An 18,597-nucleotide genomic window follows, 5' to 3' on the forward strand; every position below is an offset into this window, starting at 1 on the left:
TGTATGTCCGCGATCTTGTTGTGGAAGTATGAAGCGAGGGAGTTGCAGAGGTCTTGCGATGGGGTGATGTCGTTGTTTCCTGCGCTGGGGTTGGAAAGCTCTTTCACGATGTTGAAGAGTTCCTTGCAGTTGTGTGCGTTGTTGTCCAACCGGTCTTTGAATGCTGTTTTCTTGGCGGCGCGGATCAGCTGGTGGTGTTTCCGGGTGGCAAGTTTGAAGGAGGTCCTGTTGTCTGGTGTCGGTTCCCTTCTCCAGACTTTCTCGAGGGCTCGGCAGTTCTTCTTGGAGCTCTTGAGTTCGTCGGTGAACCATGGGGCCTTCTTGCTGCCGGGTCTGCTAGGCGGGGTCCTCAGTGGGGCGAGTTCGTCCGCGCAGTTGCTGATCCACTTCGTGAGGTTGTCGGCGGCTTGGCTGGGGTTCGCTGAGCTGGCAGGAGGGTGCTGGTTCAGGGAGGTGGCGAGCTGGTCTGCTGTGATCTTGTTCCAGCTTCTGCGGGCTGCCTGTTGCTGGTGTTGGTGGGTCGTCGTTCTCTTGAAGGTGAAGTGGACGCAGCTGTGGTCCGTCCATTGAAGCTCTGTGGCGTGGCTGAAGTCTATGTCTGTGCTGGATGAGAAGACTGCGTCGAGTGTGTGTCCGGCGAGGTGGGTGGGGGTGGACACCAGTTGCTTGAGTCCCAGGTTGGCGAGGTTGTCGAGCAGGGTGCTGGTGTTGCGGTCGTTGTTGTTCTCCAGATGGAAGTTGAGGTCTCCCAGGAGGATGTAGTCGGCGGAGGGGAGGGCATGCGGGCTGACGAAGTCGGCGATGTCCTCGCTGAATTGTGTGCGTGGTCCAGGGGGTCGGTAGATCAGGGTGCCTCTGAGGGTGGTGTTCGGGTTGGTGTGGATCTGGAAATGCAGGTGTTCGGCGCTGGTCAGGGTGTTGTCGGTGCTGGTCGTGAGACGGATGGTGTTCCTGTGGATGATGGCGATGCCTCCTCCCATCTGGTTGGCGTTTCGGTCCCTCCGGACGACCTTGTAGCCCTCTGGGATAGCGATGGCGATGTCGGGAGCTGAAGAGGCGTTCATCCAGGTCTCCGTGAGGAAGGCGATGTCAGGGGCTGTGGCGTCTAGAAGGTTCCAGAGTTCGATGGCGTGTCTGTGGACGGAGCGGGTGTTGAGCAGGATGCACTTGAGGTGGGTGCTGCTGGTGTTCGACTTGGTGGGTGCTGGTGCGAGGCTGGTCCGGATGCAGGTGAACTTGCAGGCGTGGCAGCTGAAAGGTCCGTGGGTACGTCGTGGAGTGGCTTGATGGCATTCTGGGAGTCGGCTGGTGTTGAGAGCGGTGAGGGTGGCGGCGGAGTACGTCAGGCGGGTCGGTCGGGATCTTCGTTGGCCAGGGGTCCTGGCGCTGGGCGCGGTCCGGTCGCGGACGGGCGCAGACGGGCTTACCTTTGGCGCGCCTTCGGCGCGCCCGCTGCGCGTGACCGCTGCGCGTTCGCACGGTCGCCATATAAGGCGAAGTGCGCGGGTGGGCGGGGCAGCTGGGAGGCGGGAGCGGGGAGGGAACAGAAAGGAAAAAGGGGCGTGGTCAGCGGTGGTGGCGGGGAGCGGGGAGCGGGGAGGGAAGGCGGAGGGCGGCGAGGTAGGCGGGCAGACAGGCAGGAGAACGCAAAGGGCTGAAACTGACTAGAAAAAAAATACAGGCACAAAAGTCAGACAAAAGCTGCTAACACGGGAGGAAAATGCAGTTCAAACAAGCACAAATGCTAGACAAAACAAGCACAAAAGTCAGACAAAAGCTGCTAACACGGGAGGAAAATGCAGAAACTGACTAGAAAAAATACAGGCACAAAAGTCAGACAAAAGCTGCTAACACGGGAGGAAAATGCAGTTCAAACAAGCACAAATGCTAGACAAAACAAGCAAAAACAGACGCCAGCGGCGTCAGCCGGCAGCGAGGCAGGCAGCGAGGCAGAGGGCAAGGCGAGGGGGCACACACAGCAGCTGGTGGCCGTGCGGCGCGGGGGTGTCCCACAAGTGGGTCACACTCACCTGCGTCGCACGGTCGCCATATAAGGCCAAGTGTGACCAGTCATGGTCTTTTAACCGGTAGCAATTTGAATGATGGTATATGTCTCACCTGATGTGTGATGCAAAAAACAGTACTGCAAGTCCCATGGTGCAAAGCGTTGTTTAAAGAATAGACTGACACTAAAGGCAAGACAGAAGGCCATTTGAAGTTAATGATTAAGCTCGTATGAATTGCGTTGTCCCTCAAAACCATGAATTGTTCATGTGTAGCCGAAACTGACATTGGTTTATTCATCAGAGATACAATGAAGCACATACGGATACAGGAGGGTGTCATTGTAGCAGCAGGTCAAACGTTTAACAGGGCATTTTCAAAATGTATTTATTTGTTGTGGCTACAGTTTCACTGAGATTAGAGCTTTATACGGTCTCATTTCAGCTTTCTGCTGTCCTATTATATTGAAATGTGAAGGTGACTTGCCATACCTTTCAGGTGAAAAGAAAGGGAAGAAATATAATTTTTTGTTAAAAAAACGTATTTATTTAGTTAAAGTATTTTTTCATTTATGCATATTCCGGGAAAGGATGATAAATAGAGAGCAGTGGAAAGTTACATTTCATTATTAGCCAACACCTGTGCAAAGTCGTAATTCCTGAGCCAAAAAGTAATCTGAAGAGAAATAAAGAGTTTATCTTCACCCAGAAAATTCAGGCCGTTTGGGATGCCCAGGTCACTGCAATTAAAATGTTACAAGCCTGCTGAGAAGTGCTGGCGCTCTACCCTTCCATGTTTAAGAAGTGCAGGTACTCAATGCTTAACAAAATCTTACTATTTAAAGCACTGATTTGATGCATGCAATGTATATGCTTATTGTTATTTAATTTAATTTTGGGTTAGGGGTCGTACCAACCCTGGCCATATTTATTACACACAAAACATCACAAATAAAATATAATATTTTTAATTAATATGCAGAAACCCCCATAACACCCCATACAGTATTATTTGCAGATTTTGGATGGCTAACCTTAACATAGACTCTAATACATAGCCATTCCTAACCATAACTATTCATTATCCTGCGTATCATGCATTGAGCCTACTCGTAAGATGCTGAATGGTCCTGCCACCTGTGAGGACCCCCACGGAGTGATCTGGCGCAGGGGGCCCGTCTGCCCACAAGGTTACCTGCCTATGGCACCCCTACGCGCTGAAGGCTGGTGCTGGCGGCATCATTTGGCACTGCCACCAGCCCCCCTCCGGCTGGGTACGGCTTCCCGTCATAGGCGTGTGGCCCATAAGGTGGGTGGGGGGGGGGGGGTCTTGGCAACAGTACTTCTGGATGTGAGGAGCACGTCTTTGCCTTTGCTCTTTAGGGCTTACATTGGCACCATACCATTTGAGCTCACAATACTGGACAGCCCCTATAAAGTGGCCTGTGGCTGGTGATTAAGAGACGTAGTGTTGCAGCAGAAAGGAAGTGTAGTGTTGATGTTGAAACTCTTTAGAAAAGCAATATTTTAGAAGCAATTAATGCCATGAAATTGTACCCTGCACACTCCTCTTCTACAGCCCCTTACCAGGGGATTAAACTCCAGAATGCAGCCACTCCTATTGTTTGCTATTACATTAGTTTCAAGCAGCGGCAGTCAATATCCGGATCTGTCTTTAATGTTTCTTTTATCTAGGGGTGGGTAATATGTGAAATCCTAAGTCTGGAAAATTGTCACCAGTGAACCCTCCAGTATAGTGTGGTGTGCCGATGCAGCCCCGAAGCATGTCCTGTCCATGGATTCGGTGCCTTTATCCTACCAAATACCAGACCATCTCCTTCAACCCTCCCTGTCACATCTGATTTGGTGCTAGCAGGGGGGCTGCAGACTTTCATGATCCCCTGCTTCAGGATGTCTTGTGTAACAGACATTCTTGAGTACTAAATCATCAAAGCAAGGCAGTCTTTTACTTGCCTGATTTTACCCAACTAAGTGGACATCATTTATATGTCTCGTCATTCTTATACATGTGACATGAAACATTCAATTTCCTTTGCCTGCAACTAAATGCATTTTTCAGAGGAAACGATATGCCAGGGTGGTAGATTCTCTTTTCAATAAAAAGAAGCAATTAAAGGCGAGCCCTACGACAACCCAATGCAAAGGATGGAAGGTAATCATGCCCAACAACCGATTTAAAGAACTAAAAACATAAAAGTTGTGAATTTAAAGATAACCTGCATTGATTTTTTCACATTAGAACCCACCAGACCTTAAAGTGCCATTTTAGAGGAAACTCGAACAAACCCTCACAATGTGGTATCATGGGTCCTAGGCACTCATGATGGTAAAAGACAGAAGAGAAATGTGGAAGCTCTGCATAACTGGAGTAAGGGTTTGTTCTCTCAGTTCCCTTTTATTATCTCGGTAACCTGACCTGGTGACATGGGAATAGAGATGGGTGTGGGATAGTGTAAGGAATAGCTCTCTGGGACAGGGCTGCATTATGACATGTTCAGAACACTAGTTTCCTCCCAAAACCAAAGAAATGTCAAAATGGTCAGTAGTGGAAAACAAACCAAACCAAAACAGGACAACATTGTGAGTCTATTGTTCTGAGAGTCAATCAGCAGGAGAGTGGTTGCCAGCTGGACAGATATAACACGCACCACAGGACATTGCAGCTTAAGTTCATAATTGAAAGTTATGTGAGTTAGAGCATAATTACTGATGTGGGGAAATCCATGATCTTTTGATGGGAGTACGTTAGCATCATATCCGTAGTCTACGAAGTTGGTCTGCCTTACTGTGGCTTGGAACAGTTCGTATTTAGACTCCATATTTCAAGGAGTGCATCAGGAGCATTGTGGGAGTTCATTGCAAAGCTTTCTACTGCTCTTTTGCCTGACTTTCTGAACACAGTTTTGGAGGGACTTGGCAACTTTTTGATAAGTTTCAGAAGTCCTCCACTGGGCCACCTCCAGCTCCTGTGGGGCAGCGCCAAGTTAATCTTTCATGTGTGGAGGGCCATTGAATGTGCCACCAATGGACTAGTATGTGGGCTGCTGTCGGGGGGGGGGGTTGTGCTATATGTAGGCTGCTGCAGGTCTCCTAATGAGCCACTGCCTAGTCGTTCATCGATCCCTGAGGGGTCGGTGGACCATAGTCCATGCGTCCTGAAGGCTGGACCAGAAAATTGATGAAGTGAGAAGATTGACACTTGTCAGCTGTTGCTTCAGAGTGTCATGTTTGCTTCCTGGCCTTTTGTGTGATGCTTATATTCTCACTACAGTCAAGTTGTGAGATTCATTACAGGTGGCAGCTTTGATGCATTTTTAAAAGAACTGGCAGGATGGTATTGCTAGTCAGGTGAAACTTTTTAAAACAGTTACCTACGCATGCCCACAGTTTCAAAGATGTACTTCCATGATGTGTCATGGGTTGGTGATGGTAACTGGATGGACTTCATATCTCAGTGACTCTTTGAGTTGCTAGTTCTGAATGTTTTCGGCCTGTGCAAGGCATCAGTGATTCTTGTTGTAGCTGCACAGGGCAACCAGTGATTGTGTCTGGATGGTTGCGCTCGGAAGCTAGGGTAGAGACTCTGTTGCAGTGGCGTCACTAGGGTTGGTGTCACCCGGTGCGGGTAACTCATGGTGTCACCCCCTCACGACTTACCACATGGACCTCCTCCGCTCCGAGTCCGGCTTACCCCTCATTTCAGGGCGTGCCTGGCGGTTTAACCAGATTTAACTGATGGAGAGCTGCCTGGCAGAAACTCATCCACTATGGTGGAGTCATGTGACAATGACACCGTAGTTGAGCCTCCCACCCAGGCTTGGAAATCGGGGGGGAGGTGCTCCTACAAGCTATTCCAAATAAAGGTCTCAGCTCAATAGCACATAAATGCCCAATAAAGGGCAGCCAAATATAGCCCCCGCCCCCCTTCCTGTACTCTGATGGGAGTGACAGAAGTAAATGGTCTGAAAAATGATAGCGCCACAGATTCACCCCTTGTGTCGTCTTCACATTTCAAATTACAGATGGTTGCCAGGTCACATGATAGTGAATTTTACAGCACATTTTTCATTACATATTCAAATTGTATCAACTTTCATACTACTGTAAATAGTAGATGATGACCTTAAAGAACATCAGGTTACCCACCCAGTCATATGTACCCATAGACATTCTTTCAGAGAGCACCAAAAATAGACACAAGTAGTGAAGCAGAGGGAACAAAGTAAAAGTGAGACCAGACATGGTGTGTAGCGAGCAAGGGCAGTGAGCAACCACTACTAGGAGGAGTTTGGGGGGTTGAAGTTCTCCCCCCAAGAAAATTTGGGAGACAGAAAGGCCAAAACAAGGCATTTTTCAGCACATTTTTCATTACATATTTGATTGTATTAACTTTTAAAGCATAGTAAATGATTACTTTATAGAGCACCAGGATACCCAGTCATAAATAACAGACATTCCTACAGAGAATACTAAAAAATGAAATGTCGAGCATGAAACATGAATTTAAATATAACCAATTTATTCTTCTACCACCCAAATCTGTGTAGACAATGAGCGCCCAGCCGTGCCTCTGCAGACAGAGACCCCTGTGCCTGTTAACAACAGTGTGATGTTAATCAGGTTGTACAGTGGGCTACCTGCTAGTCAACAGTTTATTGGAATTTATAATATCACAGGTATGGTACTTTGTACTGGTATGGTGTTCCCACTATCCGCAACACAATATATCAGTGGTCGAAGTGTGGGAAAAAAGTAGGAGGGAACTGTGGGCGGAGAATCAGAGGGCGAGAATAACCCAAGGATTGGATCAGTGGGCGGAGCCAGAAGTGTGGCCATAATGCGCAAACATACCAATTTTTTGTATTTGTTTGGTTTCACTGCCCAGTTTTATCAACCAATGGATACACATGATTATTTAAGGTTATAATGAGTTATTGACAGTAAAATGTATTCACAAAGTGGGATATACTTCTAATCACAGAATGTCCCCAAATACAATAAAAAGCACAAGCCATTTGTCTCCGAGCCATGGAGTTTCTGTCATCAGCACTTCTCTCTTTTCCACAACAGCAGTTCAAACATGAATGGCTAAAAATCCTAGTTTGCAAATGTTTTCTAAATAATAATGGCTCTGCCATATTTGCCTCATAATGCAAGATCTGCAGCATGATCTGACCATTTAAACTAATAAATTGTTTGTAGCTCAAACGTATCAAAAATTAATTAAAAATTTGACTTGTGTTGCTGCGGAGTAGATGACAGTTAATAGCTCACTGTTCTATGTTAGGATTTTAACTTATAAACTGAAAGTAACAAAAGGATCTCTCTGACAAAAGCAGTAGCCCACTGGCCTATTTACATTATGTGCACTTTGTGATCTGCATGGTACATGTTCTTTGCAGCAGGTACATTAACCCTCTGAGCTACCTTTCCATGAGTCAAATCTTCCATTAGACAAAATTCCGATCTCTCTCTACGAAGAACATTAATCACCAGAGTCATCATGACATTTTTATTGTTACCGAAAATTGCTGGAGGCCAGGAATGAGGCAGCAAGCGCTTTTAAAACCATAACATACTTGCAAAAATGATGCCTCCACCTAAAGTCAGCACCTGGTGCGGTCACACCGGTTACACTGCCCTAGAGCTGGCCCTTCTCAAGGGTCCTGTGATCTCAGTGACAGGGTCACTGTTGTTCTAGGGTGTGCTGCTTCATAGGCCTGCCTCCAAGACTGGAGGTGAACTTCAGTATGAATAGTGGTGGACAAGCCTTGAAAGTTAACCTACACTTGTCATGCTAGGGTCCACCTGCTGGTGCTACAACACCGGGGCTTCTAATGTCTTGCGAAGCCTTCTATGGTCTAGCATTAGATAGTGCTCTCTCATGAGAGTGGTCAGGCAGACTGGTTATTAAGGCTGAACCTGGTTCCCCAGTTCCAAACTCAGCAGCTCTGGCCATACTGCCACATCCTCTCCCCCACTAAACACCATACTGTCCCACTGAGAAAAACTCAGACTGCCTTCAACTACAACCCAATTGTTGCCAGCTATAAACACCTGGATGCGGCTCAATTTAAATTACACACTGGGCAAGACTTTTTCATACCATAAAGAGGTGTCTGCCATCCTGCGTCTAGTGGCAAAGCTGTTGACTTTGGAACCTGGGCTTGAATCCAGGTCAGGGGATTAGTTTCCCATTGGTGCAGTGGCACTGGCTGTCCGGAGTAGTGTGAGAGAGGGGTTGGGTCAGAGACTGCTGCCTCTCTCACCCGCTCTACCCTGCCCTGCCATCACTAACTGTTCCATGATTTCAGCTCTCTCTTAGAGCCTGCGTCCTCTCTCATGCAGACTTCCATCCCAGCACTGCCGACCCACAGCACTCGTTCTCCCTCCAGACCTGATGTCCAGTCATATCCGGCCAGCTGCACGTGCTGCACTATGGTTTCGTCATGTGCGGTACCAGTGTCTGGGTTGTCACTAAATCTAAAGAGCTCCTATCTCATTCGCTTAGATTTGTGGAGTTCTTTCCTCTCTCTTGTTTTCATTTTTATCTGTTCTCCCTCACCCAGAAGTTTGATGCAAACTTTGAGCATCTGAATGTGATAAATAAATACACAACGTAATAGGACATGAGTTATTAGTTGCGTTCATAAGCATGGGAGAGGGCTTGTTGGATGATGTTAAATAGCTCCTAAGAAAGCAGCAAATTTCCCTCATGTCAAGAATGAGGTTACAACTGATTAAAATGTGGCGCATGAGAATCCTAGAGGAACAATGTCTGTGTTTCTATTATTTAATTATTTTTTATTTCAACACGCTTTTGTTACTTTAGTCCTTGGTGGACAGTAGAAAGCAAAATTAAAAACAATATTACATTGTAGAATGGTCAAAGAGTGGGGCCACATGGCCCTATGGGGACTCAATCGCGTGCCCTAAAGCATGCTTTCATAAAATTGCACTGCATCACTTGAACACCTGCCCTCATAATGAGTCTGTACTTGGTCAATAAATATGAAATTTATGCTACCAATTTGCATCGTGTTATATGTGACACTACATCAACACTGGCATTTTAGAAAGCAGTAATTTGCATTTTGGGGATTTTAGTTTCACATTGCTCATTATAATAATGGGTTTAAAAGCACCACCGTGTGAGCTGATGCTAGTTAAGTAACCGTGGCTGTATGAGGGTGAAATCAATTATATGGGGTACATGAATTCTAGAAACCATCCTTTTGAGAAAGTCATCCTTTTTGCCCTGTTCAACCGAATTTTTTGACTGATACCGGTGGTAACTGACTGACTATGCTCTGCTAAACAGGCCCAGGGCCAAAGCTCAGATGAAAAATGTATATGATAATTCAGAACCAAGCTGCTCTGCAGCTCCCACCAATTTATTCAAGGGTCTGTGGAGACAAGCAGGAGGTGCCCCTATCCAATGAGGATACGTATAGCAGACAACACTGTCTCAACAGGTATTATTTAAAGGGCATTTTCACTTTCAAGGAGGCATGCACATAAGAGTTGCAAGGAGAGGGAGACAACACAAAAAACCACTTGTAGCCAGTAAATGCAACACTAGGTGTGTATTATATAGAATTGGCATAAATAAGGGAGGACAAAAATGGCGGCACTCAGTTACATTAAATGTACATGTAACTTGTACAGACTTGTGCACATGAGAAATAAAGTGAACGGCACAAGTGAAGAAATATATACAGTAATAAATGGTGCAAGAGAAAGACATAATCATATACATAGGACTCTTTGATAGTTCCCATACATTAGTACATTTGTAAAAAGGTATAGTTAGTTTCATGGAACCATGAAGGTAGCACCAAAAAATGCGCTGAAGGTCGACAGTGTTTTGACCTGTTCAAAATTCAGATTATCTTCAGGACCAGGTAAGAGCTTGTAGGAGTGCTGCATAGGGAGACAGGGAGAAGTATCAGACCCCATTAATGGGTGGAGCTGGGCAAATTGTGATCAGCAACGGGGTTTTGAGAAAGGAGGAGGGGAAAAGGGGAAGCAATGGTAGAGGGGAGACAGGGAAGGAAAGAAGAGGGAAGTTAGGATGTTTATAATATTTTTAATTACCGTTAGAGGGGAACAGGGGCGCAAATCCTGCAGGGTCAAGGCACAAAATACCAGGGAACAGGAGAGTTGACTGAAATCTATGGAGAGATAAGAGAGCATTCAACTAGAGTTCGGAAACTGAGAATTAACCAAACAATGAGCTCTAGATTGAGTGCTCTACATTGAGGTTCCAGAGTGGGGGGGGACTGTGGCATTTCACGGTGAAACATGAAACTCACAGAATGAAGCGCAGTTAGCTATGACAACTGGTGAGGATGTGGACACGTCAAGCCATGGATTACTGATTAGCGATGTAGGAAGCTCAATTTGGAGATGTCATCCACACGGAAAACAGTGCCAATAACTGTAGGAAAGGGGCGAGAAAATTATATGGAGAGAAGCCCGAGGTGTCGCATAAGGCAGTGATTGGTAAAACGAGGGGGGGGGGCGGAGTTGAGAGGGCTGGGCGAGGACTTAACTTACTTGTAAGCGCGGAAGGTGCTTGGTCAAAGACAGCCGGAGGTCTGGAAATAGGTATCAGATCCTTGGGGGACTGCAGGGTAACAAGCATGAGTCCAGTGCAGTGTGAGGGTGAAAAATACTCGGAACAATAAAGCCGAGCAGGGCCAAGGATGTCGTGCCGCAGCGTGAGCGCGATGGCGTTGGCTCATGCAAGAAGAAACAAAACAGTGAAAGAAGGATACGGAAGACAGACTATGTAGGGAAGCCTTGATATGGCGAAAGAGGGAGAGACAAAGAGCGTGCAGCAGCCTGACATCTATGCTGTATCGAACAATAAATAATATATTGCAAAATTGAAACCGGTATTACGACACACTTTGAGAACTAGGCAAACTTGTGAGGTAACCATTATTACTCACCTGGAAGCCGGTGTCCTGCACCAGCTGTTGGCCTCACGTCCAGGCAACCTCTGCGAGGCTGCCAAATGGAAACGGCCATGTACCCTGCACCGAGACAGAACGCGAAAATAACTTGGTCATCGGGCCTAGAGTCTCTAGTGACGACGCGTCGACGCCATTGCATAGAAAGGCGCGCAGACGGCGGAGGAGGAGACAGTGCGCACTGCGCACAGGCACCTCCTCCTCTTGAAAGTTAGGTTGCGTTGCGTTGCGTTGCGTTGCTCTGCACGGCAAACACCGGCCCTTTGGTGTCACCCCGTGTGAGGGGTGTCACCCGGTGCGGTCCGCACCCCCATAGTGACGCCACTGCTCTGTTCAAGACTTACCGTCCTTTTTTCTTACTCTTTGAGACAACTAACGACACATAGACTTTCATTAAGAGGAAACAAAGGGTAGAAAATAGAGGAAGACATAGTTTTGGTTCTCTTCTTAAGATAAAAACTAACGCCTTCAGGTTGGTAAGACCTGTTAGAAATATCTAAAGCCTTAACATCTGATGTTCGTCTGAAAGAAACAAAGCAAAGTCATACAGTAAGTTTATAAGAAAAAGAAAGTGGATGCCTCTTGCTTCTCCTGCTAGACCTTTGCCATGTCGTCATTGCTGCATGTTGGAGGCGTGCATGTCATAGATTGGCTAGTTCACTCACAGTGGTATGAATCTGTTACTATTGTGATCTTTAGGCGTGATCCATCCTGATCAGATGCCATAGCTGGGTATTCTTTTCTTCTGCACAAGATCGGTGTTCTGGTTACCCAGTGTGAGGGTGCTTTAGGTCTTGTGTGCACTAGCAATCTTCAGTTTCACAGCGTGGACCAGCGTGCCATCCTCTTCTCTTCTTTCATGTAAGTGCTCCGGGAGATCCTCATTGGAAAGAGGCGAAGGGGTCAAGAGTGTATGTGGTGAGGCCAATGGGGCCTCTGCGGTGGTTGAATAGCTTTGTGGTTATGGATGGCACACCGTGGTGGCACAATCCCCTTTACTCTCACAGATTCGAAAAAGGCTGGTGTGACAATCCTGCCACACACACACTTGCAAGGGGACCATTTGGAGATTTGGTTTAATGAGTTGAGGTGGACAGCAGCAGGGGACTGTATTAAGGAGTGGCATGCATGATATGGTATCGTGGTGGGTACCAGAGGGGTATGTTAGCATTAGGGACATGGTGCCGGGGCAGTTGCTGCTCTGTCTTTTCTTGTGTGGCAATGTGGGTGTGAGGCTTTCTCTCGTTGGCCCTTTCCCGAGATCTGTCTACATAGTTCATGGGCTAGACTGTTTGAGTAAGCTTTCACGACCAGATTTTGGAGAGTATGCAGTCTCCAATGTCAAACTCTTTCCAAAATGTTTTTGTTTAACTGTACAGTTTGTTTGTGGAGAGCTGTGGGGGTTCTGAGAGGGTACAGACCTGGAGGGTTTACCATGGACCGCATGCCACTTTTCCCTTCATTTTGGTGCAGCATTGCATCTTCCTTCGAGGCCCTCCCAGTAGGAAAGTAGGCAGCGTTGCTGTGGGAGGCAAAAGGTCTCTTCTCTTCCTGGTACAATATTGTGTGCTTCACACGCTGACCGTCCTCATCGATATAGGAAATAGCTGGATGGTGCAGCATGGGCATCAAATGGACACATATATATATATATTCACTTAAAAAACCATAGGTTTCACACATGTTATAGTTAGCTGGACATTTCACTCGTGAAAAACCATTGAAATTCCCCCGTTATAGTTAGTGCAGGCAACTATAACTCACGCGACCGCAATTCTCTGCTGATGACGTCAGATATTACATCACTGATGACATATTTGTAATATATGTATAGCTAAAAATTAATGGAAGAAGACATGGGTAAATAAGTGTCTAAATACAGTGATGTAATATCTGACGTCATCAGCAGAGGATTGCGGTCGCGTGAGTTATAGTTGCCTGCACTAACTATAATGGGGGAATTTCAATGGTTTTTCACAAGTGAAATGTCCAGCTAACTATAACATGTGAGAAACCTATGGTTTTTTAAGTGAATATATATATATATATATATATATATATATATATATCCCAACGATATCTCCTTCAACCTTCAAAGAAGTGCACCGACACTTGGCAGAGTTTCGTTTCAAATTCATTTAATGGTGAGACAGCACGAAGGAAAGCAGCAGTTAATCCCAACGTTTCTGCTCTATCGAGCCTTGATCACGGGAGGCAGTCTCTTTTCAAAATGACCCACGTGGTTTGCACTTATATCTGATTCACATGGGCCGTATTTTCACTAAGAGCGCGCACAGGGAAAGTCTTTAAATTTTAAAGGTGAAACAGCGCTGTCTTTTCTTTTGCAGATGACAAAATGCGCAAACACTTCTTCGTAAAATAATTTCCCCAGCGCTAAAAGCCAAGTCCGCCAGCTGACACAGTTCGTAATTTCAGTCTCACCCACTGTACTGAGACGATTCTCTAGCCAGCAGTACCGGAAAGATTTCCTCTGCTCCCAACTTGCCACGCACAGCGAAGACATTCACAGAGGGCAAGCAGGTCAGGCTTCAAACAATAAATCCAGCCACAGTGCCCCACGACACAAGCCTGAACCTTCAAGGGCGGCCAGTACATTCCAGCGCGGGGCTTCTGGTAAAATATCCCAACGATATCTCCTTCAACCTTCAAAGAAGTGCACCGACACTTGGCAGAGTTTCGTTTCAAATTCATTTAATGGTGAGACAGCACGAAGGAAAGCAGCAGTTAATCCCAACGTTTCTGCTCTATCGAGCCTTGATCACGGGAGGCAGTCTCTTTTCAAAATGACCCACGTGGTTTGCACTTATATCTGATTCACATGGGCCGTATTTTCACTAAGAGCGCGCACAGGGAAAGTCTTTAAATTTTAAAGGTGAAACAGCGCTGTCTTTTCTTTTGCAGATGACAAAATGCGCAAACACTTCTTCGTAAAATAATATCCCCAGCGCTAAAAGCCAAGTCCGCCAGCTGACACAGTTCGTAATTTCAGTCTCACCCACTGTACTGAGACGATTCTCTAGCCAGCAGTACCGGAAAGATTTCCTCTGCTCCCAACTTGCCACGCACAGCGAAGACATTCACAGAGGGCAAGCAGGTCAGGCTTCAAACAATAAATCCAGCCACAGTGCCCCACGACACAAGCCTGAACCTTCAAGGGCGGCCAGTACATTCCAGCGCGGGGCTTCTGGTAAAATATCCCAACGATATCTCCTTCAACCTTCAAAGAAGTGCACCGACACTTGGCAGAGTTTCGTTTCAAATTCATTTAATGGTGAGACAGCACGAAGGAAAGCAGCAGTTAATCCCAACGTTTCTGCTCTATCGAGCCTTGATCACGGGAGGCAGTCTCTTTTCAAAATGACCCACGTGGTTTGCACTTATATCTGATTCACATGGGCCGTATTTTCACTAAGAGCGCGCACAGGGAAAGTCTTTAAATTTTAAAGGTGAAACAGCGCTGTCTTTTCTTTTGCAGATGACAAAATGCGCAAACACTTCTTCGTAAAATAATATCCCCAGCGCTAAAAGCCAAGTCCGCCAGCTGACACAGTTCGTAATTTCAGTCTCACCCACTGTACTGAGACGATTCTCTAGCCAGCAGTACCGGAAAGATTTCCTCTGCTCCCAACTTGCCACGCACAGCGAAGACATTCACAGAGGGCAAGCAGGTCAGGCTTCAAACAATAAATCCAGCCACAGTGCCCCACGACACAAGCCTGAACCTTCAAGGGCGGCCAGTACATTCCAGCGCGGGGCTTCTGGTAAAATATCCCAACGATATCTCCTTCAACCTTCAAAGAAGTGCACCGACACTTGGCAGAGTTTCGTTTCAAATTCATTTAATGGTGAGACAGCACGAAGGAAAGCAGCAGTTAATCCCAACGTTTCTGCTCTATCGAGCCTTGATCACGGGAGGCAGTCTCTTTTCAAAATGACCCACGTGGTTTGCACTTATATCTGATTCACATGGGCCGTATTTTCACTAAGAGCGCGCACAGGGAAAGTCTTTAAATTTTAAAGGTGAAACAGCGCTGTCTTTTCTTTTGCAGATGACAAAATGCGCAAACACTTCTTCGTAAAATAATATCCCCAGCGCTAAAAGCCAAGTCCGCCAGCTGACACAGTTCGTAATTTCAGTCTCACCCACTGTACTGAGACGATTCTCTAGCCAGCAGTACCGGAAAGATTTCCTCTGCTCCCAACTTGCCACGCACAGCGAAGACATTCACAGAGGGCAAGCAGGTCAGGCTTCAAACAATAAATCCAGCCACAGTGCCCCACGACACAAGCCTGAACCTTCAAGGGCGGCCAGTACATTCCAGCGCGGGGCTTCTGGTAAAATATCCCAACGATATCTCCTTCAACCTTCAAAGAAGTGCACCGACACTTGGCAGAGTTTCGTTTCAAATTCATTTAATGGTGAGACAGCACGAAGGAAAGCAGCAGTTAATCCCAACGTTTCTGCTCTATCGAGCCTTGATCACGGGAGGCAGTCTCTTTTCAAAATGACCCACGTGGTTTGCACTTATATCTGATTCACATGGGCCGTATTTTCACTAAGAGCGCGCACAGGGAAAGTCTTTAAATTTTAAAGGTGAAACAGCGCTGTCTTTTCTTTTGCAGATGACAAAATGCGCAAACACTTCTTCGTAAAATAATATCCCCAGCGCTAAAAGCCAAGTCCGCCAGCTGACACAGTTCGTAATTTCAGTCTCACCCACTGTACTGAGACGATTCTCTAGCCAGCAGTACCGGAAAGATTTCCTCTGCTCCCAACTTGCCACGCACAGCGAAGACATTCACAGAGGGCAAGCAGGTCAGGCTTCAAACAATAAATCCAGCCACAGTGCCCCACGACACAAGCCTGAACCTTCAAGGGCGGCCAGTACATTCCAGCGCGGGGCTTCTGGTAAAATATCCCAACGATATCTCCTTCAACCTTCAAAGAAGTGCACCGACACTTGGCAGAGTTTCGTTTCAAATTCATTTAATGGTGAGACAGCACGAAGGAAAGCAGCAGTTAATCCCAACGTTTCTGCTCTATCGAGCCTTGATCACGGGAGGCAGTCTCTTTTCAAAATGACCCACGTGGTTTGCACTTATATCTGATTCACATGGGCCGTATTTTCACTAAGAGCGCGCACTTGGGTCATTTTGAAAAGAGACTGCCTCCCGTGATCAAGGCTCGATAGAGCAGAAACGTTGGGATTAACTGCTGCTTTCCTTCGTGCTGTCTCACCATTAAATGAATTTGAAACGAAACTCTGCCAAGTGTCGGTGCACTTCTTTGAAGGTTGAAGGAGATATCGTTGGGATATTTTACCAGAAGCCCCGCGCTGGAATGTACTGGCCGCCCTTGAAGGTTCAGGCTTGTGTCGTGGGGCACTGTGGCTGGATTTATTGTTTGAAGCCTGACCTGCTTGCCCTCTGTGAATGTCTTCGCTGTGCGTGGCAAGTTGGGAGCAGAGGAAATCTTTCCGGTACTGCTGGCTAGAGAATCGTCTCAGTACAGTGGGTGAGACTGAAATTACGAACTGTGTCAGCTGGCGGACTTGGCTTTTAGCGCTGGGGAAATTATTTTACGAAGAAGTGTTTGCGCATTTTGTCATCTGCAAAAGAAAAGACAGCGCTGTTTCACCTTTAAAATTTAAAGACTTTCCCTGTGCGCGCTCTTAGTGAAAATACGGCCCATGTGAATCAGATATAAGTGCAAACCACGTGGGTCATTTTGAAAAGAGACTGCCTCCCGTGATCAAGGCTCGATAGAGCAGAAACGTTGGGATTAACTGCTGCTTTCCTTCGTGCTGTCTCACCATTAAATGAATTTGAAACGAAACTCTGCCAAGTGTCGGTGCACTTCTTTGAAGGTTGAAGGAGATATCGTTGGGATATTTTACCAGAAGCCCCGCGCTGGAATGTACTGGCCGCCCTTGAAGGTTCAGGCTTGTGTCGTGGGGCACTGTGGCTGGATATATATATATATATATATATATATATATATATATATATTCACTGAAAAAACCATAGGTTTCACACATGTTATAGTTAGCTGGACATTTTACTGATAAAAAACCAATGAAATTCCCCCGTTATAGTTACTGTAGGCAACTATAACTCACGCGACCGCAATCCTCTGCTGATGCTAATACTGTATTTAGACACTTATTTGCCCATATCTTCTTCCATTAAATTTTAGCTATACATATATTACAAATATTTTTTTTTCATAAAGATACATATGTCATCAGCAGAGGATTACGGTCGCGTGAGTTATAGTTGCCTACAGTAACTATAACGGGGGAATTTCATTGGTTTTTTATCAGTAAAATGTCCAGCTAACTATAACATGTGTGAAACCTATGGTTTTTTCAGTGAATTAGCAAGGTTTTTTAAATGCTATTTCCTAACTATAACGTGTGTGAAACCTATGGTTTTTTCAGTGAATTTGTACGTTTTTTTAAATGCTAAGTTACTTTACGCCATTTGTGGCGTGCGCGCCCACTTAACGCAGTTCGTTCCGTGCACGGTTTTTATCAACTTTAATAAGCCCTGTACATTTGGTGGCCTTCGGCCACCAAAAGCACAGGGGGTGAGGTCAATGTGGATAGTGTTTTTTTTATTTCGATTTTATAATTTCATGTTGCCAAAATTACGTTTTTTTTCTCTATTAATAAGCCCTGCACATTTGGTGGCCTGCGGCCACCAAAAGCACAGGGGGTGGGGTAAGTGTGGATAGTGTTTTTTTTATTTTTATTTTTTTACCGTAAGCGTACGGTAAGCTTACGGTAAGCTTACGGTAAGCGTACGGTAAGCGTACGGTAAGCGTACCCCGCGAAATTGCCGAAAAAAAAATAAAACCGTTTTTGCTCTTGGGGGATGTTTGGGGACTCCCTCAACATGACTATGTGGGAGGGAGTTGTCAAAACAGCCCCGTAACATGTTTTTGGCCATCATGTTTGATAAACAACACTCAGTGCGAGAGACAAAATGGCGGACGCCGCTTCCTGGTTTCGGCCGATTCGAATGTTTACTAAGATCTAAGAGCCAATCAGAATCGCGCTCGCGCACGCCACCGTAAGCTTACGGTAAGCGTACGGTAAGCGTACGGTAAGCGTACCGTAAGCGGGCTCAGATATATATATTGATTTAAAGGCTATTTTCTCAGAATCTACTGAACAGATTTACACCAAACCTACAAAAGGCACTTCCTTGACCTAGGGACTACCTCTCTGCCAAATTTCTAGTAATTCTGTTCAGCCGTTCGGGCTGTAGCTCGTTCTAAAGGTCCTATGGAAAAATGCATGGGAAAAACGCGTTTTGGGACCCCCCTTTTATCTCAGCCCCCGCTTGACGAATCCCCCCGAGACTTTCAGGGTAGGAGCGGAGCGTAGCGCCCCACCTATTTTGAGAAATTCGCGAGGATTCGTCGACCGGCGCCAAAGTTATTCAAAATAGAATGTTGAGGTTTTCCTATGGAAACGTGGTCCTAACTATAACTACCTACTGGCGACCGCCAGTAGGTAATATATATATATATATATATATATATATCCGTCACCAAAATCCCAAAGGGA

The 18,597-nt window shown here is 46.1% G+C and overlaps 1 protein-coding gene and 1 long non-coding RNA gene across 5 annotated transcripts in view; one reads left to right on the plus strand and one right to left on the minus strand.

The window, feature by feature from the left end:
• LOC146855537 (uncharacterized) overlaps positions 1 to 18,597 on the minus strand; it is a 174,939-nt gene that overhangs the window by 135,530 nt on the left and 20,812 nt on the right. The window contains exon 1 of one of the 4 annotated variants that reach the window (XR_014981340.1): positions 10,122 to 10,465. The exons of the other annotated variants lie outside the window; for them this stretch is intronic. This is a non-coding gene — a long non-coding RNA (uncharacterized LOC146855537). Of the gene's footprint in view, positions 1 to 10,121; positions 10,466 to 18,597 lie in introns of those variants that run through there. 4 annotated transcript variants of the gene reach the window in all.
• The window catches only part of HAL (histidine ammonia-lyase), a 269,994-nt gene that overhangs the window by 71,115 nt on the left and 180,282 nt on the right, over positions 1 to 18,597 (plus strand). The gene's annotated exons all lie outside the window — the stretch shown is intronic.

Source organism: Triturus cristatus, chromosome 4_1 (genome assembly GCF_964204655.1).
Source record: "Triturus cristatus chromosome 4_1, aTriCri1.1, whole genome shotgun sequence".
Lineage (NCBI taxonomy): Eukaryota > Metazoa > Chordata > Amphibia > Caudata > Salamandridae > Triturus > Triturus cristatus.